Source organism: Chenopodium quinoa, unplaced genomic scaffold, assembly GCF_001683475.1.
Source record: "Chenopodium quinoa cultivar QQ74 unplaced genomic scaffold, ASM168347v1, whole genome shotgun sequence".
In the NCBI taxonomy this organism is placed as follows: domain Eukaryota; kingdom Viridiplantae; phylum Streptophyta; class Magnoliopsida; order Caryophyllales; family Amaranthaceae; genus Chenopodium; species Chenopodium quinoa.
This window is the reverse complement of record NW_018742204.1, coordinates 5,311,563-5,320,212: the sequence shown is the minus strand read 5'-3', so window position 1 is coordinate 5,320,212 and position 8,650 is coordinate 5,311,563. Positions and strand designations below refer to the sequence as shown.

General features: G+C 36.0%; 2 long non-coding RNA genes across 2 annotated transcripts; one reads left to right on the top strand and one right to left on the bottom strand.

Moving 5' to 3' along the window:
• The first annotated feature begins 1,475 nt into the window (after window positions 1-1,475).
• Window positions 1,476-4,812, top strand: LOC110704889. The gene is made up of 4 exons (XR_002508023.1): window positions 1,476-1,822; window positions 3,046-3,183; window positions 4,268-4,401; window positions 4,598-4,812. It is a non-coding gene; the product is annotated as an uncharacterized LOC110704889 (long non-coding RNA).
• LOC110704953 lies at window positions 2,800-3,542 on the bottom strand. The gene is made up of 3 exons (XR_002508030.1): window positions 3,512-3,542; window positions 3,369-3,422; window positions 2,800-2,991 (listed from the first exon to the last, which is right to left on the bottom strand). It is a non-coding gene; the product is annotated as an uncharacterized LOC110704953 (long non-coding RNA).
• Window positions 4,813-8,650: the final 3,838 nt, after the last annotated feature.

Below are 8,650 nucleotides of genomic sequence, written 5' to 3'. Positions count from 1 at the left end.
TTTGGAACACACAGATAATGGCATAACACTAATGCTAGCACCCAAATCACTCAATGCATTATCAATCAAGAGATTGCCTATATGACAAGGGATAGAAAAACTACCCGGATCTTTTAATTTAGGTGGAGACTTATTTTAAAGTACGAAACTACACTCTGCAGTGAAAGCTACTGTCTCTACCTCACTAATAGACCTTTTTCTCGTCAATATTTCTTTCATAAATTTTGCATACGAGGGGATTTGTGTGATTAATTCAGTGAAGGGAACTGTTACCTTCAAATCTTTTACCACCTCCAGGAATTTACCAAACTGCTTATCCAAGTTTGTCTTCAATTGACGATTGGGGAATGGAAGTTTGATAATTGGCTTTGGAGCATTATTTCTCTTGTCTGGAGTAGCCCCCTTCTCTGGAGTCGTACCCTGCAATGTAGAATTAGATATGTTAGTATTATCCTTTAGCCCTGCAGGGCTATTAACTACATTGTTTGGTTTAACGGAATCAAGATTAACATTATTTAATAAAACAGGTTCATCAACTCTGGGCATAGGGGGCCATTCATAGTTTGAACCACTCCTTAGAGTAATTGCAAATGCTTGATCCGTAGGCCTGATCGGCTGTGCCGGCAGAGCTCCCTGTTGGCGGGCTTGTAGAGTAGCGGAGAGTTGCGCAATTTGATTATCTACAATTTTATTATGTGCTAGAATTTGATCAATTGTCGCATCTCTACTCTCCATGTGCTTTTGCATATTAACCAGCATGGCTCTAATTTCCACCAGAGAAGGGTCGGAAGATGAGGAAGATTGTTGTGGTTGGTTCTTATGGCTAGCATTGGGATGATAATATTTCTACTGCTATTGTTGTGGTGCCTGTGGTTCTTGTGGAGGTGGATTCTGAACATTAGTACTCCGGTAGGAAAGGTACGGACGGTTCCGATACCCAGGATTGTAAGTGTTGGAGTATGGGTTATTCTACCTATAAGCTTGAAAGGCATTAACTTGCAATCTTAGAAATATTAGAATTATTATTAATCGCAGAAACATTAGCTACATTAGTAGTGCTCAGATTATCTAATTTTTGGCAAATAGAGGTCAGCTGAGCTTGCAAAAAGGATATAGAGTCAACACTATGCTTCCCCTTGTTAGCAAACCCTCTAGGGTTCCCATATTGGGAATTGTGTATCGCCATGTCTTCAATAACCTGACCTGCATCTTCAACATCAAGATTCATAAATCTCCCACTAGCTGCAGAATCTAAAATTATTTGAGAAGAATTTCCAAGGCCATTGTAAAAGGCTTGGATTAACTGCCATTGTGCTAAAATGGTGGGGGCAGTCTCTTTGTAGATCCTTGAACCTCTCCCAAGCCTCATATAAAGATTCATTGCCTTCTTGGGCAAAGTTCAGCTAGTAACGGATACTGTTTTGCCCGTTACGAGTACTATATTACATGTAGATGACCAAACATGGCCCAACTAATGAGAGGAGAGCCCAAAACTCGGCTTTTTAGGTTTTCACTTAACAGCCGTCACACCTCTTTCTCTCTCATCAGTCCCTCACTCCCTCTCTCTCTCCTCTCCTCCCCTCTCCGTCATTCACCTCTTCTCTTTCTTTTCAAACTCAGGCCCTCTCATTTCGAGGAGCAACGAGAAGACCTTGAGCAGCGATTGCGTTCATCTTGAGACCGGCGGCTTCATACATTAACTCCCAAGCGGCGTCGGTTTTGGGCGGAGGTGTAACCGGCGATGACGAACAACCAAGCCCGTAGGCTTCTTCCTCTTTAGATCTAAGTCGTAGATCTAAGTCGTTGAACGAACCGATGCTAGGTAAGATTATTCTCTTTGTAATCATCGAATATTAAGTTAGTTGATTCAACTTTATTTTTTGAAATTTATGTTGTTTTTAATTGATTTTAGTTTCTGGGTACTGGATTTTTGGGATATTTTGTGCTAAATTTTTGCAGATTAAGGAATTATTATTGTCTTTTTTAGATCTAAAGTTTTTGATTTTATTCCAATTCTATCTTTATTTTGTATTTTAATCTCCTCAATTATTTTTAGCTCTCTAATTTGGGTGGTTTATGATTTTTCATCTTTAGTTTAATTTCTAAGTAGGATTTTTTGTTTCGCTCACAGGTTCATTTCGATTTCGTTCTCTTTTGCATTCTTTTCGTTCTTCGATTTGATGTGCTCGTTGTTTTGTTCTTCACATTAAATTTTATAGGATTTGTAATTGGTTATTGTTCGAGAATTATTTAGGTTTTTGAGTGATTTAATAGATTTTTAATGTGATTATTGATTCAGCATTTGATCTGATTTTCAATACGTGTTGTTAGTGAATTTGTGAAATCATGCATTCTCATCATTGATAAGATATGAGAATTTCTCGTCTAGATGTTTGATTCTTAGTGTTGATTTAAGGATTTGTGATTTTGGATTGTTTATTACAATGACTATTTTAACTAATCATTTTTTATTTTGATACCATGAAGATTTGTGCATCTCATTTAAGTTCATGCAACCATGACTAGCTGCTTTTATTATTTATGTTATTATCAGAAGGCTGTTAATATCAATGAAGTCTTTATGTTGTGCTGGTTTTATGACTACTTGGAGTCTTTGCCTAAGGTGAGAAGCTTATTATTACCATTGTTGCCTAAGCTGAAGTAAAGAGATGACAGTGGTCCCTTCTAGAGCACGGGTAGAATGCCTGAGATATCTAATGATTTGATGAGTGGTTGAACTATCCAAGCCCGTGGAAATTTCATCCATTAAAAGCACTCTGGATGTACCCACAAGTAATTCTCCTGAAAATTTAGCATAAGCGACTAAGCGTCAATATTATTATTACTTGAAGCCACATACCCAGGTTGATAAGATAATAAAACTTTTTAAGTAGTGCTACCTGTAGTCAGTCTCTTTTTTTGCCCTCCAGAAATTCGTTTGAGCATTTCATCTCCCACCAGTGTATCCGCACATGTGTCAAGTCCTAAAATCTTTGTACACAAGTCATCAATTTTATGAATACACACCTTCCTCTTTTAATGCAGATTTCCATTGCAAATAAGGAACTATAAAGTGATTTTACAAAAGCATAGAGGTATAAAGTGACCAGAAACTTTCAAAGTCCAGTGACTCCAGTCTGACAGATGATCAGAATAAAATGGCAATGTCGTGGACTGGTGTAGGTACGCATGCTTTCTCAATTCGAATTGTCACTAATTCACAATGACTAACTGATTATTTATAGTCTAATTAGATTGTAGAAACAGGATCTATATTGCTCACTCTTAACAGTAATGACAAAGAAAAATGTTGTTATGAAAACAAGGCATAGTGAGATACAGAAACCATTAATTAACCAATGCCATACCTTCATTATATATTCTGCATATAGACTTGTTTTCTGTTCTCCTAGAGCAAGGGCCTACAGAATGGCATCACATTGTTGTTGTCAATGTAAGCATTTAAGCATGAAGATAGAAGGGGCATGAGCTTCAAATTGTTGCCACAAACCTTAATCAGTATATCAAGATCTTCATCAGGTGGTGTAATGGTGCTTGTATTATTATTTTAATCTTCATTGTCATTTAGTTGGCTGCTGCAACTAAATTTGAATACGCAAGCACTAAACTGTGCCCTTGATCAGTCCAGTACAATGTGTATTAATACCTTAGGCTTGTATTTCATCTGAGTGAAAGTTATTGCTTTTATTGATATTGATATCAGTCTGTAGAGTTTTGTAGATTTACCCTCCTTTGTCTATTTTTCTGTGATCGAGAAGTGGTATTACTTCTGCTGCTAGAATATGTGCTCTTGTCGTCCAAATTTGAATGTTATTGTCCAATATGTCCTGTCTTTTTCTTTGCAATTTGGTTTTCTCTGAGATTGATGCATCCTGTGTAGCAATGTGTTTACTGATTAATAAACATTGCCTTGGCAGAACGGAAAAGGCAGAAAACTAGTAACTCAATTAACCGGAGTAATAAATTGAGGGATTTATACCATCAAGTTACAATTTGCTCCATAGATCTTTTACCAATTCAGAAGTGAATTTTTTGAGGCACATTCAGAATTGAATTTTCCCATCCCTAAGTAATGATAATCGAAGTATGAAAACAGATTAACAGATGTTGAGCGATGATTCAGATGTATAAGTTTGCTGGAAGCCTCGTAGCAAAAGTATATGTGTCTTGTTTTGCTGTCTTTGTGAATTTAGTGATTTGTTTTCTTTTGTTGGAGTATAACCTGTTATGTTTGTATGGGCAACAGGTAGCAATCCTATTGATGTTACGGATTCATGTTGGGAGATGTATGTCATTGTTCAGAAGATAGCTGACCTAGAGGGAGACCAGAGTAGATTGCTATAAACAGCTCTAGATATGAGCAAGATACAGTTTAACAAGGTACTTCGTCAATGCCCCATAATTTGCTGCATCATTGCTAATTACCCCAGATGTAATATCGTATTGTTGTTCCCACTTGAATTTAAAATTCATAGTTAAACAAAGTGATGAAAGTTTTTGCCATGTGATTGCTGGAAGGCATGCATTTCTTATACTGAAAAAGTACTCAAAATTTTGCATTTATCTTGTCGTGCAGGATGTTGGGCAAGCAATGCGGCAAAGCTAGTCAAGAGTTTTGGAGAGCTTAGCATTTACATTATGGCTAGACTAGACATTTATTATTTTAGGTAGTCTTATGTAAACTTGTTTAATTATTATTACAATGATTTGTTTTTGCTTTGTTTTACTTTTAGTTATTAGGAAATAATTAAAGCAGCTTTTCTTGATTGTATATTATTTGGTAATTATTAAGTGTATACTGTACTTGTATTATATATATATATATATATATATATATATATATATATATATATATATATATATATATTTGATTTGATAAAATAATTTTTCAAGCTAGCTGGCCAGCCATGTGCTGGATTTTTTTTTTAATTGGATCTCATAGTATTCGTAACGGGCAGAACCTGTCCGTTACGAATAACGGGCTTATTCGTAACGGGCACCTGAAAAGTCCGTTACGAATAATGGGATATTCGTAACGGGCAACATAAATGTCCGTTACGAATAATGGGTTATTCGTAACGGGCTTTTCAGGTGCCCGTTACGAATAACTCATTATTCGTAACGGACAGTGCCCGTTACATTATTCGTAACGGACAGTGCCCGTTACATTATTCGTAACGGATAGTGCCCGTTACGAATAACAATGGCCATCCGTAACGGCCGCATACGTAACGGAAGCTGCCCGTTACGGATGGCCCCTTTTTCCCTGTTACGGATGAGGATTTTTCCACTAGTACCAAGTGCTGTTCTATTTAAGCCATTAAACCATAATTTAGCTTTTCCAGTTAAAGAGAAAGGAAAAAGAATCTCCTGATTTGGTCTTGAGTGACCCCGGCTTGCCTAATGGTGTTACAATATTGACAATAGTCGGCAATGTGAAGATTTGGGTCTTCACCCTTGGCTCCACTGAATTGCTTCCTCTCTATCATCGTTATAAATTGAGGTTTAATTTCGAATTGAACCCCATCAAGAGCCGGAGTAGGGGTGAGATGTGGAAAATCTGTAAGCTTTGGTTGTGAGTAATCACTAAGCTTCTTTGGAGCCGTCATCTCTGATTCTAGATCTGATGATACCTCTGAATCGCTATAACCAGTTGGAGGATCGCGGTGATTATTATTATCACCAGAATCCGCCAGAATTTGCTTGTAGAGATTTTTCTGTCTATGGAAGGAACGTTCGATCTCGGGATCGAATGGGATGTACCCCGATCTGGAACACCTGGGCATAAACAAAAACTAGAAGCAAATATGAGATTTGCCTCAGAGAACTAACGTTCTCTGAGACAAAAAAGAAATAACCTAGACTACAAAAATAATCAGAAATAAAAATAAAACCGTTTCCCCGGCAACGACGCCAAATTTTGACAGGGTAAAGTCGTATCCTCAAATCAAAAGTAAATACCTAAGTCCTCTAACTAAAGTAGATAGGGAAGTAGGGTCGAACTCCACAGGGAAACAAGTCTTTCTATTCCTAATTAACTAATATAATCTAGATTATGAAATTACCAATATGTGAATTTGAATGTAAAACTAAACTACAAAGAATGAGAATAGGGAGAAAACAATATATAAAAGGATTTAGGGGATAGGTTCACCAATAAATAATACTCCAGGGCAAAAAAATAAAAATCAATCATTGACATTGCATAAATAACATGATTAACAGGCTCTCGCAATTTTTAATCAACATAGATCTAACAGGCTCTCGCAATATACTAGATCTAAGTTCCTATTGAAAATAGCCTTTAATATCAAATTAACATCTGCTCGATTCATCAATTCAATATTGATATACTTTTACAAGCTATAATTGTAAAGCGTTAAAACAATTCGATAAGAAATTATCATGCAATATCAAGAACCAATAATAGTCAATCATCAATGCATCAATTAACCAGCTCGTAAAGGGCTTTCGCTACGTATTACAATCACACAATTAATTTACCGGTATTAAATCTCATCTCTCGAATCTCGACTTAACTATTTATAAAATAATCTGCCTATTGAAACTAGACCTAAACATCAATTCTCCTCTGTCGAATCTCGAATCAATATTGTCAAACTCATGCATAAAAGATCAGGCCTAATCTAGTCACAGAGCATTAAATCAATCTATAGGAAATTAATCTAGCACTGACAATTAACAACAATAAATTACCCCTTCATATTATTTAAGGATCCCCATAAACCCTAGAAATAAAACTACTCACACATAATAGAAACTAAACTAATCAAAGCAATAAAGCTGGACATGATTAAAGGAATGAAATAAACAACTAAGATTAAGAGTAGAGAAATCGTTACCAAAATAAATCTGGAATTAAGAATGGATTAAGAACAAAAGTTTAAGAGAAAGAAAATCTAAGAAAACAATTAAGAGGGTAAAGAAAGAGTAAAAGGGAGAGAGAGGAAGAGAGAGAGAGGAAGGGAGCGAGGGTTAAAATCGTATTACGGAGGAGTATTTATAATCCGTACAAATCCTAATTTAAAACAAACTAAAACAACGCTAATCGTCTCCTAATATTTACACGCGCCCGATCGGGCGCGCCTTTTTGCTTCCTCAATAATAATCTCGCGCCCGGCCGGGCGCGTCACCGGGTGCCAACCTTAGCTTCTCCCGCCCGTCCGGGCGCGCCTCCGGGCGCGAACCTCTTTGGCCAGGCGGCTCACTTGGGCCACTATTTGGACTACGATTGGGCTCCAATTCTTCGGGCCAATCTGGGTTTCCTCTTATGGTCTTGAATACTCGGTCCAAATGCTCCGATATCACCTATACCGAGCCCTTAATCACCGGTTCGATGGCTCTAACCGGCCCTGGGCTATAGAATCTGGTCGTGCTTCTCCAATGCTCGTGATTGCTCCAAAATATCTCGGGAAAATACTCCAAAAGTGTAATTCCCTGCAAAAGTCAACCAAATCTACAAAAACACTAGAAAACACCAATTAGTAATAAAAGTGGCTCTAAAGAGCCAAAAACACTACTAATTACGACCAGGGGACGGGGGTAAAATACTATATAAAATAGACACATGAGGAGTCGCCAAAAACTGTAGGGAATATTTCAAGCATTACCCCAAACATGAACCCCACTGTGATCATACACTAAAGTACGGTGGCGTCCAAAGGGAAAGAAGATAGAGCAAAAGAGTCGCCATCAAGTTTTAGGAACTTGTAAACCGTTCACGAGGTGAAGGTTACACCCCTTAACGATATAGGAGATCGTCAACTCCAATAGGTCTGGAACCATGACTGGTAGTTCGGGGATGAAGGTACAAATCCAACCTGAAAGAGATTGAACCTGCCTTAATAATAGGCCTCTATTTTATTCTGATCGTATTCATGTGCGCTTTCTGACTAACATGCAATCAATAGGTTTAACCTTAAACCTGTTTAATCTATGTTGGTTGAATATTAATGCACAAATAAAACTATTATTGGCGATCACTTGAATTATAATCATATTACCCTAAACAAGATTATTAATTATCTTATTAAGCGTGATTACAAGTACCAATTCCCTTTAAACATGCATAAAAGGTGTGATCAAGCAATAAGTATATATATATATATATATATATATATATATATATATATATATATATATATATATATATATATATATATATATATATATATATATATATATATATATATATATAGAGGAAGGCTCATGTAAGAACCCTCCTCTATATAAGAACTCAATCTTATATAAGAACCAATCTCAACCATTTATTAGTTTTGATCCAACCATCTAAAACCATCCTTTAGTAATGGCATTTCTGTAATTCTTTTTTTATGTTCTAAATTTTTTTGCCTACTCTTATGTTCTAAATCTAGTCTACCTATTTTCTAATTTTTTTTTTCTATGTTCCAAATTTAGTCTACTTATATACTAAAGTTTTTTTTTTTTTTTTTTTTTTTTTTTTTTTTTTTTTTTTTTTTTTTTTTTTTCTTCCTATGTTCTAAATTTTTCCAACCTATGTTCTAAAGTTTTTTTTTCTTCTTCTTATGTTCTAAATATTCTTTTACCTATGTTCTAAATTCTTTTGCCTATGATCTAAATTCAGTCT